Source organism: Danio rerio, chromosome 5 (assembly GCF_052040795.2).
Source record: "Danio rerio strain M-AB ecotype USA chromosome 5, GRCz13ab, whole genome shotgun sequence".
Lineage (NCBI taxonomy): Eukaryota > Metazoa > Chordata > Actinopteri > Cypriniformes > Danionidae > Danio > Danio rerio.
In genome coordinates, this window is record NC_141025.1 from 67,611,658 (window position 1) to 67,637,088 (window position 25,431).

Here is a 25,431-nt window from a genome sequence, read left to right on the forward strand (position 1 = left end):
TCTTGATGCAATAAATCAGTCAGGCAGTCAATCAATCAAAATAACAAGCACGATTTTATGAGATGCCTTCAAAATGTTGCTCAGTTCATGCTTTAATGTTGCATCAATCAATGTGGGATGACATAAAACAAACAAAAATTGTTTAAAGAAGTATGTGGCAAGTCAAAGGTACAATAATTAGAATAAATGACTCGACAAGGCTGCATTTATTTAATGAAAAATACAGTGAAAACTGTAGAAGTAAATTGATAGCTTGGAAAGAAAGTTCTGTCAGAGTTACCAGTTTCAGTCATAAATGAAATTAGTTGTTAAATTTTAGCAGGAGTTTCTAATAATATGCAATATACAACATGTAATATATATTGTATTACATATTGTATATTGTGTATATATATTGTATATATATAAATAATATACAATATGCAGATTTGACAATGATCAGTTTCAATATGCAGATGTATTTTCCCGCCCTCTTGTGATTTACAGCTGTTTTTCAACATCTGGCCAAAGGCTCATAAATTAGCTTTTTTTTTCCACTCGGTAATTTCTCTCATAATAACAGCTACTATCAATTGTGAACCAACAGTAAGTGAACATTAAATCATCATTGTATAATGATTTCCAAAGAATGAACTGACACTGAAGATGGGGGTAATCATGCTGAAAACTCAGCATGACAGGATCGGTAAAGGTCCTTGAGCCTGAACTCGAACTCGGGATTGTCAGGGTTCGGTGAGGGGAAAAGGAGCGAGGACTCAAGTGCAAACAATAATTGGGTTTTATTAATAATAAAGTACAAATAAAACAAAAAGGCAAAATAAACTACCCCGAGGGGGAAAACATGAATCAAAAACAGACAAACTTGGCTGGGCTGGGCTGGCAAGACATGACTGGAACAGGAACACAGAGGGAATATCAACGACGAACTGACAAAGGACTGAAAACATGAGGGGGATTATAAAGCAAAAAGTAAATTGACACACAGGTGAACACAATTAACTAATAATGGGTTAACAAGGAGGGTGGGACTAGACAATAGACGGGAGAGCGCATGACACAGAGAGACAATACAAGCCATGCGCTCACATAACACAACACTGAAGCACACGACAAAAACACGTGACCACAATGTAAACACCGAGCCACGTGCTTTGACAAAAGACACAAGACACGAGCACACGATGAATGAAAACACTTACCGTGCGCTCACACATGCAGCATGCATGCTTCATCCCAGCGCAGACCAAAACCGAAACCAACAAGACTGAGACGCTGGGAATGAAACACCACGCTGCTGACAGACGAAAACACAAACACGAGTACAAAAGCGCACCCGTCTAAGGGACGCAGAGCGCGCACACTCTGCGTACACCCACGACGGCGCGCGCGCACACAGAGACAGAAACAGGACCAGACACAGGTAGTGTCCGAGATCTGCCACCAAAACAAGAATTTACAAGACCAGAGTGGCAGAACCCTGACAGGGATGCCCAGAGTGCTGTTCTGAATTGTAAAATCACTGTGAAGTTTAAACATTGCTGAAGTGTCAAAATAAAACATACATTTGGATAAAGATCAATATAATAATTTAACAATATATTATGATACAACATTTCAAAGTTATTTAGAGATGCTTAAGCTGTACAGTATTTTATTCTAGATTTTTCATTCAATACAGCTTCATTTGTGTATCTTCAAATGAATAGAAATGAATAAAGTAATTTATTTTAAAATATGACTAAGCCTTTAATTGTCATTTATAAATGATTTATAAAGCATAAACAGTTCAGTTAATAAATTATTTATTAACATACAGATTAACTATTAGTATATGCCTGAATAATAAGATATATAAATGTTTATTTGAATAGTTTATTAATAATTTACCAGCACATTCTTAAATAACTTAATAATAATTTAATTTAGTCATGAAAAATGAATCCTTAACCATGTATGAATATACAACCATTAAGCACATCATGCATGTGCTTACAAGGGACAGAGGGACAGGGACTGATGAGTCTTCTCTGAGGTTCAGCTTTCAGCCCCCGCCGCTGAGACTGCAGCTCTGCACAAGACGTTTGGCCAGCGGAGAAATGGAAATGGTCGTGCCCAACTAAGTCTGGTTTCTCTCGAGGTATTTTTTCTTTACTTTCGCCAATTGGTGAAGTTTTTTTTTTTTTTTTTCCTTGCCGCTGTCGCCACTAGCTTGCATGGTTTGGGATCTGTAGAGCTGCGCATCAATGGATTTCTTTTCAGTGTTTGGACTCGCAGTAGTGATTATTAAACCACACTGAACTGAGCTAAACAGAACTGAACTTAAACTCTGAAAATTGAACCGACACTGTTTCAATTATCTATAATCTCTTATGTGAAGCTGCTTTGACACGATCTACATTGTAAAAGTGCTATACAAATAATATTATACTAATGCTTATTAAATGGTTCAGTGTGTAGTTTTCAGTCCCTATTATAAAGTGTTATCCCGTCAGGTAGGACTTTTGGCCACGTTTTGCGACAGGATATTTCATACACACGCAGCTGTTTGACACTATTCTCTATTCCCACTATTCTGCACCTATCGAGTCCGTGAAAGACCACAGACCCACAAACTGCGAAATGTACGGGTTTTTTTCTCTCCTGAATGGCATGTGGTATCAAATTCCAATAAAACAACTCTCTTCCACCAGTCCTTAATTCACACTCGCCATCCAATATCTCATTTATCACAAGCGGCAACCTCCCGCTCTCCCTCAGGAAGCCAATACGGAAGTAACTAAAACTGCAATTCATCCAAAATTCCGCTAGTAGTGGCCGCTCCTGCCTCAAAAATAGAGCAAATCTCAATTGAGCCCACTGTTAGAATGGCCAACTTTACAGCAGAAAAAAAAAGTGTTTACAGCCTGGTACAAAAAATTATTTTGGTTAATACAGCTAATATTACCCTTCATAACAACTGTGAGGGGGGTGATTTTTTTTATAACTCATCCGTTTCCTTTATATTAAGTTATATTAAGTTTGCATAATTAAGGGAGTGGCCACTTGAGTAACAGCTAGGTCTCGTTGGTCGCTGAATCCTGCAGATTAGTCACTGAACTCGACATATTTGCACAGGTGATAAAATATTAAGCGTTCTCCCAAAGTAAAGTGTGTCTGAGCCAGGTCCAAGCAAAATGCCAGCAGGTGTCTGTAGCTCCGCTCACTCTCCGCCTCTTTGCCCTTGTTTGGTATTTCGCCGTGGGTGTGATGACGCGCGAACAAAATGGCGACGGTTGGTCGCGCCTACTTGTGCTTTCTTTTGCGCTCTTTAGAAACCTATGGGTGACACCACGGATACTACGTCCATATATTTTACAGTCTATGGTTTATCATGGGGCATGCATGAAATGTTCCTGGATAGAAAGTGGCAAACTGCAGTTAAAGTAAAAAAAAATAAATGTTACATCCGAAATTACATGAAACTCCAAAGGAAATGTGGATATTGTGATGACGCGATGGTGTTAATCGAATTATTAGCTATAACATGTTAAACGGGATCATGAAAGGAACATTCTGAAAGCAACTCATGTAAACACCTTAATCATAGTATTGTCTCATTCAGATGAAGGCAAACCATTAGATTACTGATGTCCATGTAAAGTCATAGTGCACAGCAGTCTCATTAGATAAGGTTAATATTAAATTAAACAAAAAATAAATAAAAATGTAGTTGTTAGACTGTTGTGCTTTTTTGTGTTATCTATATGCTTGTGTTTACATCAGCCTATTACTGTGTGTGCAGTGTTATGTTTTTATGTTTATAATGACATTCAAGGATAGGAGGGATCGCAAGTCACTGGAATTGTTATTTTGGAGTATTTGGGAAATCATGTTGACCTGTAGTTGATTTTTGACATGCTTTTTGAAGTCAATAGCCCCTTTCACACATACAGACCTTTCCGGAAAATTGCCGGCAAAGTTTAAAGCTCATTTGTGGTGAATGATGTCAGAATTTACCGGTATTTTAAAATGGATGTGTGAATGCTCTTTTCCGGAAAATTTCCGTAACGTCCTCGCCTGTGTGAACAGCAGTTTTTTGAATATACCGGTAAAGTCGTTCCGGAAATTTTCCAGATATTTACCGGTATCACTGTGTGAAAGGGGCTAATGTTAGATGTCAATTTGAAGTCGTTTTGACATCAAGGTAATCTGTTGACATCAAATGGATTTGCATGTGTTTTTTAATGTCATTTGTGAAATCAAGGTGCCTGCTGGGATTCAGCAAGTATTAACAATCCTAAAAAAATATCACACTGTACATTTCGTTGATTCTTTTTCACGTAAATTAAAAGAAATAAATGAAGAAATAAGCTTGGCAGGAAACTGCTGCTTAGACACTGATCCCTTTTCATCTTGAAATTGTTTGTGCGTCCAGTCCTGAATACGACAGCACATACAGAAACCAAGTGATAAAATCACATCAGGAATACAAAAGAAAAAAGTTGCCTGTGCCTTGCGTCAGCCCGCCAAATCAGGATTTTATTTGTCACGGCATCACTTATAATATCTGCAAGAGAAAAAAAAAACACCCTTACTCTTGACAGGCCTGTTGTGTGCTACATTTACTTTTTTTTCCTCCTTCCCTCGGTTGTCTCTTAAACAGAATGAAATAAAATCGAAACTCATTAGAAACTTGGAGTGCTGGTGCTAATTAAGGGGGTGAGCCATATGCACAGTAATTACCAGCTGCTAGTTCACTCCCCTTGGCTAACTTTGAGGTAGAAATGGGCCATCCGGACGTCTCTGGAGGACGACAGTGCGGTTTTGAAACGGTGCATGTGCTCTTGGTTGAGCTCCAGCACATGCTTATTCATGCAGTGCAGAGCAGGGGGAGCAGGTGGGATTAGTCCAGGTGCATGTATGTGATTTTTAGAAAGAAAAAAAAAAAGGTCTCCTTTTGTAGGCACAATTTAATCCTGATTTATGTAAGAAAGAAGACTGAGATTATGCAGGTACCAGACCTATTCAGGAGATAATTGTTTTGCATTTACAGGTGTTAGTCGCAAACACAAATTGCTGTCTGAATGGGAAGTGTTTAAAAATCATTTCGAAGATGCTGTAGAGCTGCTCTGTGATGTATTTTGCAAGCGATGAAAATTGAGGTTTGGCACAAAGGTTGCTGGAGTGCTGAGAAATGAACTGTGCCATCATTTACTTTCAGAGTTTTGAAGTACTAAATATATTTGTCACGCATGCGTGTTCCACAAAGAAGGAAAACTATTATCAAAAGCCTATATTAATTTGCAAATGCTTGCAACTGGAAACAAGAATGACGAGGATGTTCACAATACCAGACCAGACAAAGACTAAAGCTGTGGTCACACTGCACTTTTCTTCCCATAGACTACTATTTATATGCATGCGAATGCGTCAGACCGGAAACGCATGCTCCTGCGACAGGTTTCACAGTTCACTGGAAAGTTCAAGCTTGGTGAACTCTGACCTACGAAATCGCTTGGTGAACTCTGACCTACACAATCGCTCGCTTTTTTTAAATGTTTAATCATCTTGTTTATTACTGTTTAATCATCAGGCTGTGTCCGAAACCGCATACTTCCATTCTATATAGTACGCTAAAATCATAGAATTAAAAAATCAGTATGTGAGAAGTGCCCAGATGACTTACTACTTCCGGCGAGATTCTGAAGTGTGCATCCTATGCAGGCTGTGCTATCTCATGATGCCCTGTGAGAGAATTCATGAATGGGAAAGAAGCAATGCAACTGACGCAGGTAGGTCACGTGACCATGACAAAATGGCGGATGTAGTACGTCCAAATTCCATTCATACTTTTCACATTCATACTGTATAGAGCGTATTTTTCTAATGGCCGAGTAGTATGTTTACATTCAAATGCAGTACCTACTGAGTAGTAGGCGGTTTCGTACGCAGCCTCAACTCTAATGTGACTGCAGCCTTCTCAAAACTAGGGAGTATAAACACACAAGACATGATGAACTTAATTACAAACAGGTGTGAGAAACAGGTGGAACTAATAATTACTGATTAAATGGCAGAAAAACAGAACAAAGGGACCACATGGTTAAAACAAAATCACATGAAACAACATGACATGGAGATGTACCAAATATGTTATTCACATATGCATTCTCTAAAAAAAAAGGAAACAGGAATTATCAAAAAACTATATTTATTAACAAATGCTTACAACCGGAAACAGGAGTGTCAAGGATGTTGACATTATAAGACCGAACAAAGGCTGTTTCTCACTATGAGTTCTTTCTTCGTGTTCTTGTGTAATGTCATCAACTGCCAAAGTTCAGTTCTAAAACTCAAGACCGCAAGAACGGAGGACGCATGAAAGTTCCTAGATGTGTTCTTGATATTGAGGACGTATGGATGCAGACTTGAGCTCAAAATTTGCAAAAAAAAAGTCACTGCGGCTAAATAAAGGCGGTAGAAAGTGCAGAATTTTATATAGATTTATTAATAAAGTTCAGAGCTAGAACTTATTTTTCTCAGGAGTGAAAGTAAACATTACCATGAAAATCTTTATAAAGACATAAACACATTAAGGGTGTTTATTTGCTAAAATTCTTATTCAAATTAGTTTTATTTGTATTGTGCAACATATATTTGTAAGGTCTTCATCTACAGTATATATCGTGAAAAAGTGAAAAAAATAGAAATCGTTGTATGAATGCTGTTATGCTTAAATCATTTTCAATTTAAAAAAATGTTCCTGATGGTCATCAAAAAATTTAAAAAAAAAATTTATTTGAACGCAACATCTCATCTCATTTTTTCACAGGATGCGTTCTATATGTCTCCACAAGAACAGCCAAAGGTTAACCAAAACTAGTCCGTATAAATACACAAGACATGATGAACTTAATTACAATTAGGGGTGAGACACAGGTGGAACTAATGAATACTGATTAATGGTGGGAAAACAGAACAAAGGGATCACATGTTCAAAACAAAAGCACATGGAACGACATGACATGGGGAAACAGAAACCTGACAATATTACCATTATTCATTCATTTTCTTTTCACCTTAGTCCCTTTATTAATCAGGGGTTGCCACAGCGGAATGAACCACCAACTTATCCAGCATGTTTTATGCAGCGGATGCCATTCTAGCTGCAACACATCCATGGGAAACACCCACAAGCTCGCATTTACACACATACACTATAGCTTACCTAATTTACCTATATTGCATGTGTTTGGACTTGGAGGAAACCCACGCTAACACGGGGAGAACATGCAAACTCCACACAGAAATGCTAACTGACCCAGCCAAAGCTCGAACCAGCAACCTTTTCACTGTGTGGCGACAGCGATACCCAACTCGCCACCGTGCTCCCCTCAATATTACAATTAAAATAATGAATTAATTAATTGTCTGCAGAATGCTGAAGCTGATCAATCATAAATTATCCAGACAATCATGGCTTAAAATACATTATTCAGATATGATGAAAAGGAAAACTGAAGGACCCTTTTACCTAATTTATGATTGTATAATCTCATAAACTGTTTGAAATATGTGAAACTTTATAAATATGTTGTTTGTATGAAGATCATTAGTTTACTTTGATTGCACATCAATAAAAATACATAAAAAAAATTCAATAACACTTTACAATAAGGTTGTTTTAGTAAATACATGAAAACAAACAAACAATGAACAATACATTAAAGTATTTATTAATGTTTTTGAACATTAGTTAATGATTATACAGATGTTCATTGTTAGTTCATGTTAACTGATGGTGCAAGAAGCGTGAATTTGTACGTAAATGTTGAACTATGATTAAACAATGCTGTACAATTATTGTTCATTATTAGCTCATGTTAGTAAGTACATTAACTATTAAAACCTTATTGTAAAATGTGACCAAAAAATGAAATTAAATATACTATAATATATAGTGAGTATAGTAATAGTGAGAATACATTTAATTATTGAATATATTTACTATTTATTATAATTTGACTTTTGAAGTGTGTGTGTGTGCATGTGTGTGTAGTGTTTTGATGCCTCTGGACTAAATGCTGAAATCTACATATGTTTGATGTCATATGTTTTTTTTTAGATCAAACATGAAAAAAATAAAAAATAAATAAAAATAACTGCTGTGAATTATATCAAAGAAACTGCCATATTTAGATGCATTACTGTATGTACACGTACCTTATTATAAACAAAGACAGATATAGTGGATTCATGAAGTAAACTTGATGATTTAATTTAGTGCATTTTGAAGTTGCATAAAGTTATATACTGCATCATTGGCAAACTGTTCTATGGACATGCCGTGAATATGTGGGTGTTTGTTTCCTTTAATTGCTTTCTTTAAGTCTTGCATATTGCATTATAACTGTGTGTGCTGTTGTTATTTTTTTGTAATAAATGCAAGATGATGGTTTAAAAAAAAACAACATGAATTTATCTGTTTTGCACACGTATACAGTTGCACATTTTGGTAGCACTTTAGGTCACAATTTATAGTATTAGCAAACCATTAAGTAACACAACTAGCTTACTAATTAGCTGTGTAATAATAGTTAGTGGGGTAGTAGATAAGTTTAGGTATTAGGCGGGATTAGCGATGTATAGTAAGATCATACTTCATAAAAGTTAATGTCTTAATGGGCAGCTAAAAAGCCAATAGTTAATATGGTAATTGTGACCTAAACTAAAGTGTTACCCACATATTTATAGAATATATAATTTTGGATATAATTTATATTTATGTATTGCTTATTGCTGCTGTTTGCCTCTTAGTGAAATTTCTACCATGAAACTCTATGCTTGCGCAGGCTGATAGGTCACCTTATCTGCTCCTGCGTTATTAACTACATGCTGAGGGGGATTGTTTGTTGTCACCTCGGCAGCCAATGGGCTTGCACATGAGTTTGAATCAATGGTCTCAAACTCAATTCCTGAAGAGCTGCAGCTCTGCATAGTTGAGCTCCAACGAGCTCCAACTCACGCCTGCTTAATAGTTCTGTATAAAATGAGCTGAAACAACACAATTCTTGAGATTTCATTGAGACAAATATATTTTTTTTATGTTAAATCCACATAAATTTGTTAAAAGTGTGAAGTTAACTTTATTAATTTGTGTTAGGACAACATGAATGAATTGTGTGGAACCCTGCATTTTTTTTTTTTTTTTTTTTTACAGTGTAGGGTTGGAGCAAAACTGTGCAGAGCTGTGGTCTTCCAGAAATCGAGTTTGAGTCCCATGGTTTTAAATCCTCCATGTCATCTTGCCCTGTTAAGCTGCGGCACATTTTCGAAAACCCTCCTCCACCCCAGCTCCACCTGTGTGTAGCTATGAGGTTACATATATTATGTTTACAGCAGCAGCGTGCTATATTCTCATGGAGCATTTCTGTTTTTATACATGTCTCGGTACTTCCTCTACCATAATAATCAAAGCAGCAGCGTAGCAGATCTACACCGCCCAGACCAAATACATCAACATTGCCATATACATATTCATTACCATACTAAATCCAGAGATTGTTCATCACAGAAATGTAGCGCTTTAGGTTGATAAAATCAAATGACAGGCATGCTCACAAGCTGTTTTCAACATATGTTTGAAGCTACAAATGAACATATTGAATGATTTTGGAAAGATAGTGTGACACTGAAGAGTCAATTAATGACTACAGAAAATTAGTCTTTGTGAAACTTGAATATATTTGGATTTAAATTATGATAGAAATTGTGTTTTATATAAAACATGGCATCATTACCAGTTTTTTTTTTTTTTTTTATATGCAAGCAGGATGTATGAAGTATGGTCATCTGACTTTAATATATACACTGTTTTGTAAATTACACAACTGTATTATGAACCGTAATTTACAGTAGGACAGTTAAGCTGTATGTTACTGTATTTTAAAGTTGCATTGTATTACTGTAATTACTGTATATTTTAAAATAAAGGTATACAATTCTGTAAATACACTCACAGGCTACTTTATAAATTACACCTTACTAGTACTGGGTTGGACTTCCTTTTGCCTTCAGAACTGCCTTAATCCTTCGTGGCTTAGATTCAATAAGGTACTGGAAATATTCCTGAGATTTTGGTCCATATTGACATGATAGCATCACACAGTTGCTATATCACACCCATGATGTGAATCTTCCGTTTCACCAAATACCAAAGATACTCTATTGGATTGAGATCTGGTGACTGTGGAGGTCATTTGTGTAAAGTGATCTCGTTGACATGTTCAAGAAACCAGTCTGAGATTATTGGCACCCAACCCAATTTTGGGTATAATATTGGGGCCATGTCTTATTTCCTATTTCCGGAAACTGTAAAAATGGCTTGCAATTTTCTAGACTACCAGTTAACAACTGTCATGAGTGTCCAGGCCTCTTAATACATCATATGTGAATGAAGCCATTTTTAAAAGCCTAAAATGATTACGTCTGTTGTGCTAAAATTGTAGCTTCATGCAGCCTTTGACCCGTACATCTGTTCCCACAGTCATTACAGAGCTCAATACAGATGAGAGTGTTTGTGCTTTTCACAATCAGGGCACCACAGAGCACAGTTTATAAACATCCATCGTATAATCTTACCTGGAAAAAAAGAGAATTTCAGCATGGGATTGTGCAAGGTGATTATCCTGATTAGTATGCATACTACATCTGTCTCTGACTTCCTCTAGGCAAATCCATCCCTCTGTCCAGATCTCTTTCATTTATCGACACTATCTAAAGGAAAAGGACATGTCTATTAGCTTGTTTATTGTCTCCAAGTTTACTGGATGACACGTTACGGCTCCGCAAGCGGATATTAGGTCTGGATGGAATCAGATTCTGCTCTTTTCTTTTGATTACAATATTGTCTTACTAAGCCAGTAGGCTGCATGCCAATATTGGCTCTCTTCTACACACTGCTGTTGAATGTGTGCCTCTTATTTCCTTGAAAGCTTTTGAAGGTGACAGTGGTTCTGTCGAAATGCACTTGCGGAATGAATGCATACCGTGTTTTTGCATTAGTGCAATTCCATTTCGCACTGAATAATGCCTGCAAACATCCTGGAAAGTGATGTCATGAGAACGAGAGATTAATCAGCGTGGGATTCGCTTATAGGATATTACAATTTACATATTTGCCTCTTTAGATCCTGCCTCGTTTTGTTTACTTGAACTGTGGGATGTTAAAAAACACTGTGAGAAATAATTATCACAGTTATGTAGTGTGCAGGATCTCATCCTAAAGAGAACATATTATAAAAATCTGACTTTTTCCGTGTTTAAAGGGCACCTATAATGCAAAATTGACTTTTGTAGACTGTTTAGACAGAACTGTGTGTAGGTATAGTGTGTCCACTGTCATATTGGAGTGAAACAAACACAAAAAGACTATCCTTTTTTTTTTTTTTTTAATTTCCTGATGTTGAAATATGACCCAAATCCCAGTTAAATTTAGGCCCATCGCAACATGACGTAAGAGCAGTTTTCCCCGCCCATCAAATTGATTGACAAGTGCGTATTAACATGTCTCAGCACTAACGTGTATAAACATGTGTATATACACAGAATAGGATTTGCAATGAAACTGGGATTAAAAGATCTGTTCCAACTCTCTGTGATCATCTGCACCTCAAGAACGAGTTTTAAAATGTTTTAAAACAGAGCATGTTTGTTATAAATTAAAGACAGTAAAATTGCTATGCAACTCATAACCGTTGGATTCACCACATAGTGTTTGTAAACGTGTGTGTGCTGCAAACTTTGTGATGCCATTTGTGTGTGACTCATCCTTGCAGAAAGGCTTGAATAAACTCCACTATGAATACATCAAATAAACTTACTTGGTATATTTGACTAATGAGATGGATTTCTGCTTAACCATGTCTGTCTCTGTCACTGACTGCTGTTTATCTGATGTAACACAGCAAAAGAAGACACACATGTGGGAACGGTGGGCAGGGAGAAGCAGCTCATTTGCATTTAAAGACACAGGCTACAAAAACATCTACACTTTTGTTTTTGTTGAGCTCAAATTGGTCATATTCTGCATTGTAAAATAAACAGTCTGATGGGTATTTTGAGATGTAACTTTAGACACAATCTGGAGACACCAAAGTCTTATCTTACAGCTTGTAAAATTGGTTAAACAGATGTTTTTTAAAGGGTTAGCTCACCCACAAATGAAAATATTGTCATTAATTACTCGCCTTCATCCCTTAAAACATTTGTTTATCTTCAGAACACAAATTAAGATTTTTTATAGAAAATTGGAAAGCTCCCTGAAGGGCTGTTCACATATCGTGTCTAAAAGTGTGTGAAAAACCTGAGGTGCATCCCTTCATGTTTGCAAATGTTTCACTTCACATTTGAAATAATGAACTGACACACCAATATTTGAACAGCCCATAATTCTTTATAGACAACAAGGGTCAATAAAATACCACCATTCAGGGGCGTAACTTCCACTGAGGACAGGGGGACATATCTCGCCCACTTTTCATATTCCTGATTGTGCCTCAAATTTTCATGTTCCTGTCCACATCCAATAGCTTTGCATGCTGTAAAAGCAAGTCGGTGAAAGATCTAATGAGCAGGTATTGTGGTTAAATCAATTGTTTCAGTCTGCGACAAAATGCTGAGTAGCAATAGATGACTTTAATGTCAACATTGATAAAAAAATAAAGATCTGAGTTGGATGATTCAGTATATTAGCTCAGGTCAGAATAGTCAATTTTCTGTCAGAGAGAATATGTCTACACTGTTAGTGTCAGTCTAATGTTTATATATTTATACTGACCAGAAAAGTAGCAAAATAAATGCAAATATTGATTTTTTTTTTCATTAGCAGAAAGTAGTTGTTTATGCGTGAATGACAATTAATAACATAATGATCAACAGTTTCATATTGATGACATTGAACTCAATTGCAGATAGACAGCTGCAAAACTAGAGTTCACAGTGCCTTTTTTCTTGAGGAATTTTAGCTTAGTTTGAAACTAAATTTATTTAATCTGCCTATTTTTCTTCCCTGTATTTTATATCACCATATTGTTCCTATATGTGAATAAATATATATATTGAAATAAGATCCCTATATATGTAAATAACAAACAAAAAAAAAAAATATATATATATATACCTCCATTTTGGGTCTCCCCACCACTTTTCAAAACCAAAGTTACACCCTTGCCAACATGAAACATTGCCATCCAAAACATTTTTAAAGCATTCCATGTAACTTTAATGGCTCAACGATAATCATATGAAGCTTCAAGAACACTTTTGTACACCAAAAAAACTGTAAAAATGACTTTGTCTTCTCTTCCACGTTAGGTCATCAGAGTTTACTAAAGGCAGTGCAGTGTATTGGCATTAGAGTAAGCAGCACAACACACACAGTAACCATTTTAATGCCCATAGTAAACATTCACCCTATTCCAATGCAGTAGACATGGGCAAAGAAAGTTGTTTTTACAGTATTGGCACACACAAAAGTGTTTTTGGAGCTGTGTGTGATTACAGTTGAACCACTGAAGTCACACAGAATGTTTTGACAATGTCTTTAGTTCCTGTTCTGGACTTTAAACATATCATGACCATATTTTATTTAATAAATTCAATTAAACTTACATTTAACTTACATTTAATATGCAGTATTTAGTCAGTGTATACTCATAGTCTAATGTTTTTTCCCACATTGGAACAGATCAGTAACATCGTTGATTAACTGACTACAAAATGTCCTCTTTAATACAAAAGTTTTTCTTTTTAAATTATTTTTCATTCTTTTTTTTTCTTTTCTTCTTTTTTTTTCTTTTATTTATTTATTTTTTTTGCTGGTGTCATTGCGATATTATGAGGGAACAATTCACTCCAATAAGTTCATACTGAAACAGATTAAAGGCGCTTTTTTATTTTTCATCCAGTGCTGACCCGAGTCCCACCGTTCTGCTGAGAAGCTGTTGGTGGGTGCAGAGAGACCTTGCTTTCCCCTCGGTTGATAATATTGGACATTTATCATGCTTTGACACTAAGACTGAGGGGACAACCACAGTCCATTATGACTGCGACGCGGGCATCATATTTCATATTTTAAATCCTACCAGCCCCCCCAAAATATATCATTGCTGCCAAAGAAGGATTTTGAGGTATGGATTAGAACTGCAGAACACATTCTCTAGGCATTTTATGTTACGTTATTTGTCATGTGGATGCAAATGCGATGTTTATAAATCACCCAGCAGAAAAATAAATAAATAAAAATCATGAAAACAACTAACACAACAGGATTGTATCAATAAAGGTCATTTCCAACACTCATAACAAGACTCAAATATGTATTACAGTAAATAAATAAATAATAATAATAATATGGTTTTCAGTACATAGATGTAATAATGTATATGTTTTCATATGTTTTCAGCATATACAGAAGAATGGATACTATACAAATTGTTTTCTATAATGTATATACTATAATGTATTGTTAAGTTAAATTGTTAAATAAAATGATTCTATTGTTAAACACAACTGATAATAATAGTCATATAAGTGTCTTAAAGAGATACAAAGCTATTTTAAACTAAAATTTCTTAATATTTTTAAAATATACATTAAAAATGGTAGAGGCCCACAAAATTGTGCAATTTAAGCTTTATTTTCATGCTGTTGTTGGTTACTTACTTTGTTATATTGATGAGATTGTTCATAACCACCCAGTTAAAATTGATAACTAATATAATGGGATGCACGTTGGCGCACCTCGCAGCAAGAAGGTCAGATGTTGGGTAAGATAAAATTGTCCGTAGTGTATGTGTGTGAATGAGTGTGTATGGGTGTTTCCCAGTACTGGGTTGCAGCTGGAAGGGCATCCGCTGCATAAAACATATACTGGAATAGTTACCGGTTCATTTCGCTGTGGCGACCCCAGATAAATAAAGGGACCTAGCTGAAAAGATAATGAATAGATGAATGTAAGTCATTCTCTGATATACTCCTGTTTTTCTATAAACAACCAATTAAAATGTATTATTCTGAAGAGTTGCCATTTTCTGAAAGTTTGAAAGAGCATGGCTGCGTCCTAAATTGCATACTTCCATACTATACAGTACGCTAAAATCAGTATGCGAGCCAAGTAGTATGTCCGAATTCATAGAATATAAAAAATTAATATGCGAGAAGTGTCTGGATGACCTACTACTTTTGGCGAGATTCTGAAGTGCACGTTGTGTGGACGCTACACTATCCCATGATGCCCCACGAGAGAGTTCATGAATAGGAGTGAAGCGGTGCAACTGACGCGAGTAGGTCACGTAATCATGACAAAATGGCAGACACACACACACACACACACACACATATATATATATATATATATATATATATATATATATATATATATATATATAATATTAGTCTCGGTCAGTATGCTCGAGCATGCATACAGTCTAAATAGGGAAACCATTTTGTCAAGCTTATGATTACATTACATATTTGGACCCACCAATAAAATTAAACCATAACTGTCTCATAACATTCATTTGTAAATGTTCGAATTAAACAAAATGAGCATATTTTCAGGTTGCCCAAACTAGTGCGCATGTTCACTCAAAAGGAACGAGATCACGACACCAACCTCAATTATAGTCGTTCTACACATTATCACCCTCTGGATAATGCTTTGTCAGCTTGCGCTGGTCTGCTGAAGTAATTCACACCTTGGTCTTGATGGTGAAGTTCCTCCCGAAATGACAGCGACGTTTTGTTTATAGGTTTGTGGCTGATTGAATAGTTGCTGCTGTCATGTGACGTGCATTTGACAGGATGACTGTACCTAGCGCTCATTTCACACAGAATACAAAACCAAAAACACATTGTTTTTAAGCATAGTTGGCTCATTTAAAAGTGCAGATTTCAAGCTTTTTTTGGATATATTTCTTATGTTTGTCAAGCAAGTATTTGCTGAGATTCCAGTTGTTGACTACGCAAACTGTCCTGAAAGCATGTCTGGTTCGAGCTTCTCCCTCGAGAAACATCAGCTTATAACGATCGTTGATTGGATCCTGTACTAGTAGGCGGGGCTTCATTTACCATATTGACCGTTACTCTTTTCCCCATTCAAAACTAAATGAGAGACATGTCATGTTTATTCTATGGTCTTTAGTCACACATGTTTAAGTAGGGTTGTAGAGTTCAGGCTATGTGTTCAACTAGCACAAGCACACTTGAGAGTTTGTGTCACGTCTCATGTACATGCAGCTGCCGCTTGGTAAAGATAAGCTTTGACAATAAGCTTTTTCTCTCTGTTGTTCTTCAAGCAGACCCCACTGAGTATGGGAAGCCATTCACTATATAACCAACGCATTTGATTTATTTCAAGAAGATGAAGTCAAATCGTGTTGGAGGTGTGGTGTGTGCCATAAAGGCAGAATATTGAACTGGCAAACACGGGGCCAATAATATTTATACGCCGAGTCTTATTTGAAGTCTGCGAGGTGATGATAAAAAGAAGTCTGTTCACCGGCTGCTTATAATTTACTCACACTGCCAGTCTTAGGGTCTTTTTTCACTGTAATTACAACATATCATTTTTAACATCCATTATTTGTTTGTTTTGCGGAAGGGTGGAATATCTCATGACCTTTTAGCTTGAGCAAATACGATTTGCCCTGAAATGCAGCGCCATTAAGATGCGCCATCCGTCAATGACTTCTTTATGAAGGAGATACTAGCCCAGATGCTGCTTGCACTTCTTCCGTGATGGACTCCGAACGACAGCTTGGGTGGAAAAAAGCCTCGGAGTGAAACCGAATTAGCAAAACAAATGAATTTCCTCTCTGCCAGACAGTTCACTGTCATGAAGTCAGGCGGTCTGAAGATTGAGTCGTATATCATGACCCGGGGCCTGTAACCTCAGGATGACAGCTATAAGGCGGGCGTAAATTCAGAAAGCTGTTATTTGTCAAGGGAGGGCTGTCTATTTAATTTGCACAGACTTGCGCAATGGGATTGGCATTTATCAATATGGCAGCTGCCTGTCATGTGACTGGTTAATTGGATGGGCTTTGTATTCTTGCATTGATGCGAGAAAACGGGCTGTTCTCCATCAAAGATCACAGAGAGATTGAACGTGTTTGTGTTTGTATTCTGGTATATACTGGATTATAATAGATCCCTAGTTTAAAAATGTATTAAGTTAAATTGTTAAAAAGATTTTATTGTTAAATACAACTCACCATCAATATAACATGTTTTGATATAGGGAAATAAGTATTAAACATGTCAGTTTTTTGTTTTGTTTTTATAGGAATAATATTTCTAAAGGAACTGTTAACATGGAATTGAACCAGATTTTGGCTAAACCCCAAACTATACAAACACACAAATAAAACAACAACAACAACAACAACAACAAATTGTTTAGCAAGTACTAGTTTATTAGTTTAGAACAGGGCTGCCCAAACTCGGTCCTGGAGGGCCGGTGTCCTGCATATGTTAGTTCCAACCTCAATTTAACACACCTGAACCAGCTAATCAAGCTCTTTCTAGGTGTAGTAGAAAGCTCCAGGGAGGTCTGTTGAAGGAAGTTGGAGCTAAACTATGCAGGACACCGGCCCTCCAGGACCGAGTTTGGACACCCCTGGTTTAGAAAGTACTAAACTACTTGAAATGGACTACATTATATAATCAAATTATATTATCGAATACATTTTATGACTAGTTCTCAAACTTTTTACACCAAGTACCACCTCAGAAAACATTTGTCTCCCCACGTACCACCATAATGACCAGCATTACAATGTGGTCTGTGGCCTGTAATTAACCGAATTATTCTGCTACAGCTTTGCCTTTTTTTTAAATTAAATATCTCCATGGGGTCATGTTGTGACTTGTCGTTTAAACAGCTAAATAATGATCTATTATTTGACCTATGATTGGTGTCACTATTTTTGTGGAGGGATCAGAGCTGCTGGATTTACAACATGTTATTTCATCAACTTCTATCACCTAATACCTCCTATACCTAATTTCCTATTATGTACATCAAAGTGTGTGTTCAACTGAAAGAAGAATAACGTAAATGTGCTAGCAACCTAAACAGTGTGTATGTGATGTGAACCATGTTTAAAAAACATTTGTTGCTATTATGTGTATTTAATTATATCAAACCTAAAATAAATGTTCTTTGTTTGAAAACACAAAGTAATTCATGATGAACTCCTCACTCCTCTGTCCCGCAGGAAGTAGATTTCAATTTAGCAGCTGAAGCTGATCATGACATGACTGCATGCTCTAATCACACCAGTGTGATCACTTTTTAAAGGGTTAAAAGTGTTTTTTATTATTATTATTTTTTTAACATTTGTTTAATCTAGTCATTCCTCTGTGTACCACTAGAAGGAAGCCTGTTTTCCACTAGTAGTTTATGCAGCATAATTTGAGAATCTCTGCATTATTTAAAAGGCTTGTTTTGGTAATTTTAGCTTAAAGACGCCTCTCATATGGTGAATGAAGTCACACGCACTGCTCAGGTGTGCTTTTTTCAACAGAATGTAAAAATCTTGATGGTTCTGTGCATCTCAAATATCATATCAAAGTGCATATCAAATCTGATATCAAATTTTGTATTTCCTATTGGATTCAATTTAGGGGATTGGCTGGGCCATTCTACAGCTTGATTTTCTTTCTCTGAAAGCATTTTAGAGTTTCTTCCGCACCTATTTTTATGCACATTTTTGGATATGGAAAGTCTTTGGAAAAGATTCACGCCACTTCTCCTACTGCAGCAAAGCCCATTTTTACTTTTGATATTTGGCGCCAGTAAATCAGGAAGTGACAATTTAGTTTTCTTTGACTGCTTTAATCACACGTCATTTATGCGATATTCCAGTTTTGCGCATAAATTTTATTCACATTTTTGGACGGAAACATAGCTAATGTCTTTGCTAAAATGTCCACCCTGGTTTCATGTTGGACTGAAGCAATGAATATTATTTTACAAAGACAAAGTGCAGAGGGTTGCTGAAGAACTACTGAAAGATTTTAGCTGCTGTTTGGGATTTCCCTACCTTTTTACACCTCCCTTTCATTTAATTTTTTTACACTTAACTTAATTTGTAAACTACTTAAATTAGTTTTCTTTGCATACTCTATATTGATTTACTTGGTTGTTATTAACATCTAGTAAAAAGTCAACAGCACCTTTAGAAATATGTTTTCTGAGAAAAACGGTGACGTGTTCAATACCTATTATATGATGCAAGAAAATGGGATCTTTCTCCATCAAAGATCACAGAGAGATTAATTTTTGTTTGTGTGCTGGTGGAAATAAATAAAACGTGTTCACCAAATTGCACAATGCACTACTCCTGGTAAATAATTTACACCACACGCTGTTTTGTATAACAGCATTTTCATGTTTGGCAATCACAGCATAGTATTCAGATTGTTAGAGCACTCAATCTGAGTACAGACATGTTTTAAAAGCAAAGTGATGTCATGCGAAATAAGAGTACGAACATGGGAGAAATGGCATGGAAGTCACTTTGGGTTTGTTGAAACATCATTTGTTGTGTGCCTCTTATTTATTTTCCATATTCAGCATAAGCAAAGGTGGCAGATGCGCATTCGCTCATTGGCTCATTTTTTTTAAGGGGGGAGTGAATAATTAGAAAGGAAATAGGGGTTCAGTGGTTAAATGAATTGATTTTATGCTATATTTAATTATGATCGGATCAGAAAAAATCTAAATGAGTTTTGATTCTGAACGCTGCTGTGTTGGTTTATTAGTTTATAAGTGAGTGAGGGTGAAAAGGGAATGTGATGTCCCATTTTGGTGTCTGTGTTTTATAAAGCTTGTCTAAGACAAGTAAAGGGTCTGCTTTAATGTTTTAAATATATTTTGTGGATGTAAAATATCATAATATGACTGAAGTTACAGTAAAAAAAATGCAGATTCTCATTATTCAATCTTGTCCCAACACAAATTGATTAGGGTAACTTAACAAATATACTGTAAGTGGATTGGATATAGCAAATAAGTTGTCAAAAAAAAAAAATCTGTAGAATTATGTTGTATTATGTATAGTGTGTACACTGCTTTAAGTGAGTAAACCTGTTGCCTTAAAAGTGACAAGTCAACTTAAAGTAAGTAAGCCCATTGTAACTTGGAATTTTTAAGTTGATTTCAAGAGTTAAATATCACATATTGCTGGATGCGTGCAGGTTTGGCATGCAGTCCCGGGAGGTAACCCTTAGCTCAGGCATAGTTTAGCCCAGGGCTCCAGCCTGGTCTTTTAGCATAAAGGGGGTCCGAGATGTAGGTCTCGAGAGCTCCCTCTGGGAAAGGAGGAAAAGAGGAGATGTGATGGAAGGGGGGCTTCTTCCAAAACAAAGATAAGACAGGTAGGGTGAAATCAGTCTATTTATTATAAGCTTGGATCAATCTGATTGGATTATCACTGATTACAGGTGAGAGAACAGTCTTGATCAATTATATCTAGTGCTATTCTTGAAATTACACTCAAAAAACTATTTTTGATGTTTGTTCAAACTACTAATTTATAATGAGCTGAATCAAAATAATTGTTGAGGGTTTTTGTGGGATAACTTAATTGTTTTATGTTCAATAAACTTAAATTTCTAAAGACAATTAAGCTAACTTGATTTGTGTTGAGACAGCATGAAGGAATTGTGTGGAACCCAGCATTTAAGTGTAGTTTATCAAACTTCACGTAACTTATTTACATGTATTATAATGACTCACATACACTCAAAAATTAATTTACCTATAGTGCAAACAGAGTTCAAATAAGGGACAACCTAATTGCTTTGTTCATTTGTGTAAATTTGGAAAAAATGATTGAGTTGGTTCAATTTGTGTTGGGACAACATTAATAAATTGTGTGGAACCCAGCATTTTTTACAGAGTGGTTCATTTACTTACGAATTTGAAAGTGATGTGTTTAGTCACTTTTTTAAGTAAAGTCAACTAATTGTTTTAAAAGCATAAAACTGAAAAAAGCGATTCAAAGATAATTCCTTGGATTTACATTTTGTTTTATTAATTTGTTTGTTTAAATTCAGCCCAAATAAATTGTTTGCAACAATTAACTGAATTTTTTTTTCAGTGCAGGTTTACTCGCGTATTTTAAGTAAAGTACAGTGTATTTGTTTTTATGCCGAGTAAAATGAATAAAACCTAGTGGTCTGAAGACAGCGGCAACATCTCCACTGTCATTATTAAATAGTTTAAAAGTTCATCAAATTATCATTTTTGAAAATATGCCTGACAAAATCTTTTGTTATATAAATGGTTGTTACACTGAATTGTATTTTAGTGGCTTTCTTATGTAAATCATAGTTAAATTTGTCTTTTTGCTATTTGTTTTTTTTTTCTGTAAAAAATAAATAAATAAATAAATAGGACAGATCCTAATTTTTGAAACAAATCAAAGCTGTGTTATTACACTCTTATTGTTTTTGAAGCTTGATTTGTTTATATACATATATATTCTTTAAAAAAAGTATCTCGTGTAAACCATGTGTGGCAAACAAGTGAATGTCTAATTTGATATTAGGAAAACCCTCATACAATAACCAGTATTTATTCATTTTAAACATTATTTGTTTTCCATATTCTGCAAAAGGCACGTCTGCGTTTGCTGGTTACGAGCCAACCAATATCAGGAAGTAAATTAAATAGATAAGAAATTGTCATTTGGTATTCAGGGAAATTGATTATACAGAGTCTAAATTTAATCAAGATCAAGAGTCAAAAAATATATATATATTGTGAACAGTATTTGGTTCGGCTTATTTTCTGATTGCTTTATTAGTTGCTGTGAAATGCTCAAATATCAGATTTTAAAGGGTTACTGAAGGCTTAAGGAAAGGTTAGCATGTTTATTAGGGTGTAACGTCCTGTAGCTCAACTGGTAATGCATGTTATTTACGATAGAAGGTTGAACATGCTCAAAAACTTCAAATCAAAGCATCCACCAGTGTCATATTGCAATGCCCTACTGTAATTCCAGCATCATAAATCTTCTAAATCATAGTGTATCTCTATTTAAAGTGATAGTTCACCCAAGAAAAATAAATAAATTCCATAATCATTTCACCCTTGATTTGATCTATTCTAGATTGATATTTTTTTTCTGTTGAACACAAAAGAAGATATTTTGAAGAATGTTCAAAACTAAATAATATGGAAGTCAATGGTTACAGGTTGTTAATGTTCTTCAAAATGTATTCTTTTATGTTCAACAGAATATAAATAATAATACAAAATACCCAAACTGGTTTGAAACAAGTCTACGGTGAGTATAATGATGACATAAATTATTTATTTATTGGCTGAACTATTACTTTAAATAGTCATTTTGTCTTGTCATTTTGGGTGAACCATCCCTTTAACAGTTAACTAATTGTAGACCGTCATTGGCAGTGGTTTGAATGAACCTGTTAACCACTTGATAAGTGTAATTCTCCTCAAGCAGTACACAACACACATTATGGGAAGCATGATAAGTGTAAATAAATGCTGGTTGTGGGTGTTTCCACTGTGATTGCTGTGGTTTTTTTTTTTTTTTTTTTTTTTCTGTACGTTGGTCTCTAGCAGATTTAAGAGGACTAAATTGACTGATGTAGGTGGCGGAAAAAGTGCAGCATGGTAATCCTCTGCATGCTGAGTTAATGGGGTTGTATTGACTGACTGGGCTTGTATGACATTTTCTACTTAGTTTTGTTCTAATTAAATTCTATTCAAGGAGCACAATTTGCAGTGGTATAGAAATTGACTTAATGCATTCTGGCACAATTAATAACCTTTTTTTTTATTTAAAAAAAAAAAACAGCAAGCAATGGTTAAAATCACCCCTACAGTAGGCACATGTACTGTAAATACTTAATCAGATATCTCTCTATTGCATAATCTTGTAGAACTGATCTTATGTTGAAGATATTAGAAAAATTGCCTCACAATAAACACCATAAAATAAATGGATATGGCAACATGGCACTATAAGCAAATGTAAGAGAAACTACATTTTTCACTTGCAAAAAATAAAAATAATAAAGAAAATGCTAATTTCATACTATAATAAATTGGTGGATAAACATGGCTACATCTCGCAAAACTAAACAATTAGACATACAACATTAATCTGAATAATTTAAAGGGGCACACACTAACCTATATATTATTCAATCACAAGGTGGCGCTAAACACGAACAGCAGCATAAAAGATAAGAATATAAATACGTAAATGAGTATATTCAATTATGCTCAAGATTATTGGTATTATACTCAGATAACCCTGTGTTATGAGTGTCGAAAGTTGTTATCTGAGAATAACATACATTAAAATATCATGACCAGGGTGCGAATTACAGGGGGCTTTCGGGGTGGATTGACCCACATAATTATCGCTTGATCCTCCTGAAGGATGTCAGAACAAGGTGTATGGGGTCAATCCTTTATTGCCTTGTTTACACCAGACGCTTAACGTGCGAATAAATCTTGCTATTCGTACGAAAATAGGCGCGTGAACATAACTTGCATAATCCACATGTCAAATTCGATTAATTTGCACATCAATTGATGTGGATTCACATGATGGGCAGGACTTCTGTCTGCCTGATGACTCTAGCTTCTTAGCTAAATCGTCATCTTAGAATTATAAGGTTCTATTGAGTTATTGACATATTCTTATTAAATGAAAACTTATTTACATTATGCGATGTTTTTTAAAAAAAAGTTGTTTACATTTTAAGACTTTTTATTTAAAAACAAAAGTTACACACATACTGTTTGTTATATGGAATGCAAAAATTTTAAAGCTCATTATCTCAAAATCATTCAGAACAGATCGAACCTGATAATTTCAAGGTGACTGAATGGCTAACATGGATATTATTGAGAAAATAGCTGTGTTTATGTTCTTTAGGAAGGCTGAAAAACAGCGTAGATTCATTCAGCGCTGTGGTCTTTGCTTTAACTAATGTAAGTCACTTGCGATTGATGCTTCATCCGCATCTGGTGTGAACGCAATATAATACTAAAAATTTTTTCACTCTGATCTGTATTTTAAGTAAAAATGATAATAATTAAAATAATATATAATATAAATTTGACCACCCCTATTATGGTTTAAATTAGGGTTGGGCATCTAAGCTATAATGCCGATCTGATACGCATCTCGATTCAAAGAATACGATCCGATATATTAGCGATACATTTGTGACATATTGCGATGCAACACGATACGATTCACACCCATATCACGATACGATGCGATATTTCAGCACTAACTAATTAGATCAAGTTTATGAGATGATGTGAAAGAGGATGCTGTGCCATTGAATGAGTTTGATTATTTATAAACCAAGCAAAACCAAGACTTTTTTTTACAAACTGGCTCTTCTCTCAGAGCCAGAGTGTCAGTTTACAGTAGAGGGCCATTTTAGATAATATAGCACATATTATTTAAGTATTTTCAAGATAAACAGAATGTATAAGTGCAATATATATTAAAAAATATGTATATATTTGCACTCTTTCAACATAAATAAATTTAGCATTGCACAACAAGAATTGTGATTTAACTTTTCAACTATGAAAACAAGTTTTACAAAGATATATTTTGCCACTGATTATTCAAAACTTAAGGTGAACTAGCAGTGTTATGCTGCTTTGAAACATCACTGTCACTGTAAACAACAGGCTAATAAAAATATAACAAACCAGCAATCTTCTTGCTGTGAGGTGGTCAAACTACCCACTGTGCCACCGTGACACCCAATTATTTTTATCATTATTATTATTAATATTATTATTATTATTATTAAATAAAAATTAACAGGAGGAGGTGTTTAAAACCTTCGTTCTCCGTGACACTAGGCTGAATATCTTTGCAGATGAACAATGCAATAGCATTCGTTATTGGCGTAGAGCGAGCAGAACTGTTGCGCATGGAAAAAAAACTTGCAATGCTTTTCTCACCACTTTTGGAGCTGGTTGAAGCAGTACGAAAGCCGGGGATGCAGAAACACTGGAAGATGCTTTCACAACAACACCGTGGTGCCGCTTCAAGTGAGATATCAGATTACTCGTACTGCCCGCGTATTTTACAGATGCGCGGCACATTTTGCAAATTGCATCTGTCCTGTCATGTCGTCCATCCTTAAATCCATAATGTTGCTTGCAGGGCCGGAGTGGGACTCATTTTCAGCCCTGGAGTTTCAAGCCTCAGACCGGCCCACCTCAGTTCACGACTGACTATATTAAAATAAGGTCATTTCCAAATCAGTTTCTAATAACACTATCACATATTTTTTTGAGAAAACAGCTGCTTTAGAACTTCAAATGTTCAACAACCCTAACAGTATTATATGTCTTAACAATAAAAA

At 35.4% G+C, this 25,431-nt stretch overlaps 1 protein-coding gene and 1 long non-coding RNA gene across 13 annotated transcripts in view; both read left to right on the forward strand.

Moving 5' to 3' along the window:
• Positions 1 to 25,431, forward strand: part of tmem132e (transmembrane protein 132E) — a 1,079,249-nt gene that overhangs the window by 797,018 nt on the left and 256,800 nt on the right. The gene's annotated exons all lie outside the window — the stretch shown is intronic.
• The window catches only part of LOC147844449 (uncharacterized), a 114,243-nt gene continuing 89,127 nt past the window's right edge, over positions 316 to 25,431 (forward strand). The window contains exons 1-3 of the long non-coding RNA XR_015492106.1: positions 316 to 721; positions 1,485 to 3,906; positions 4,141 to 5,706. This is a non-coding gene — a long non-coding RNA (uncharacterized LOC147844449). The remainder of the gene's footprint in view (positions 722 to 1,484; positions 3,907 to 4,140; positions 5,707 to 25,431) is intronic.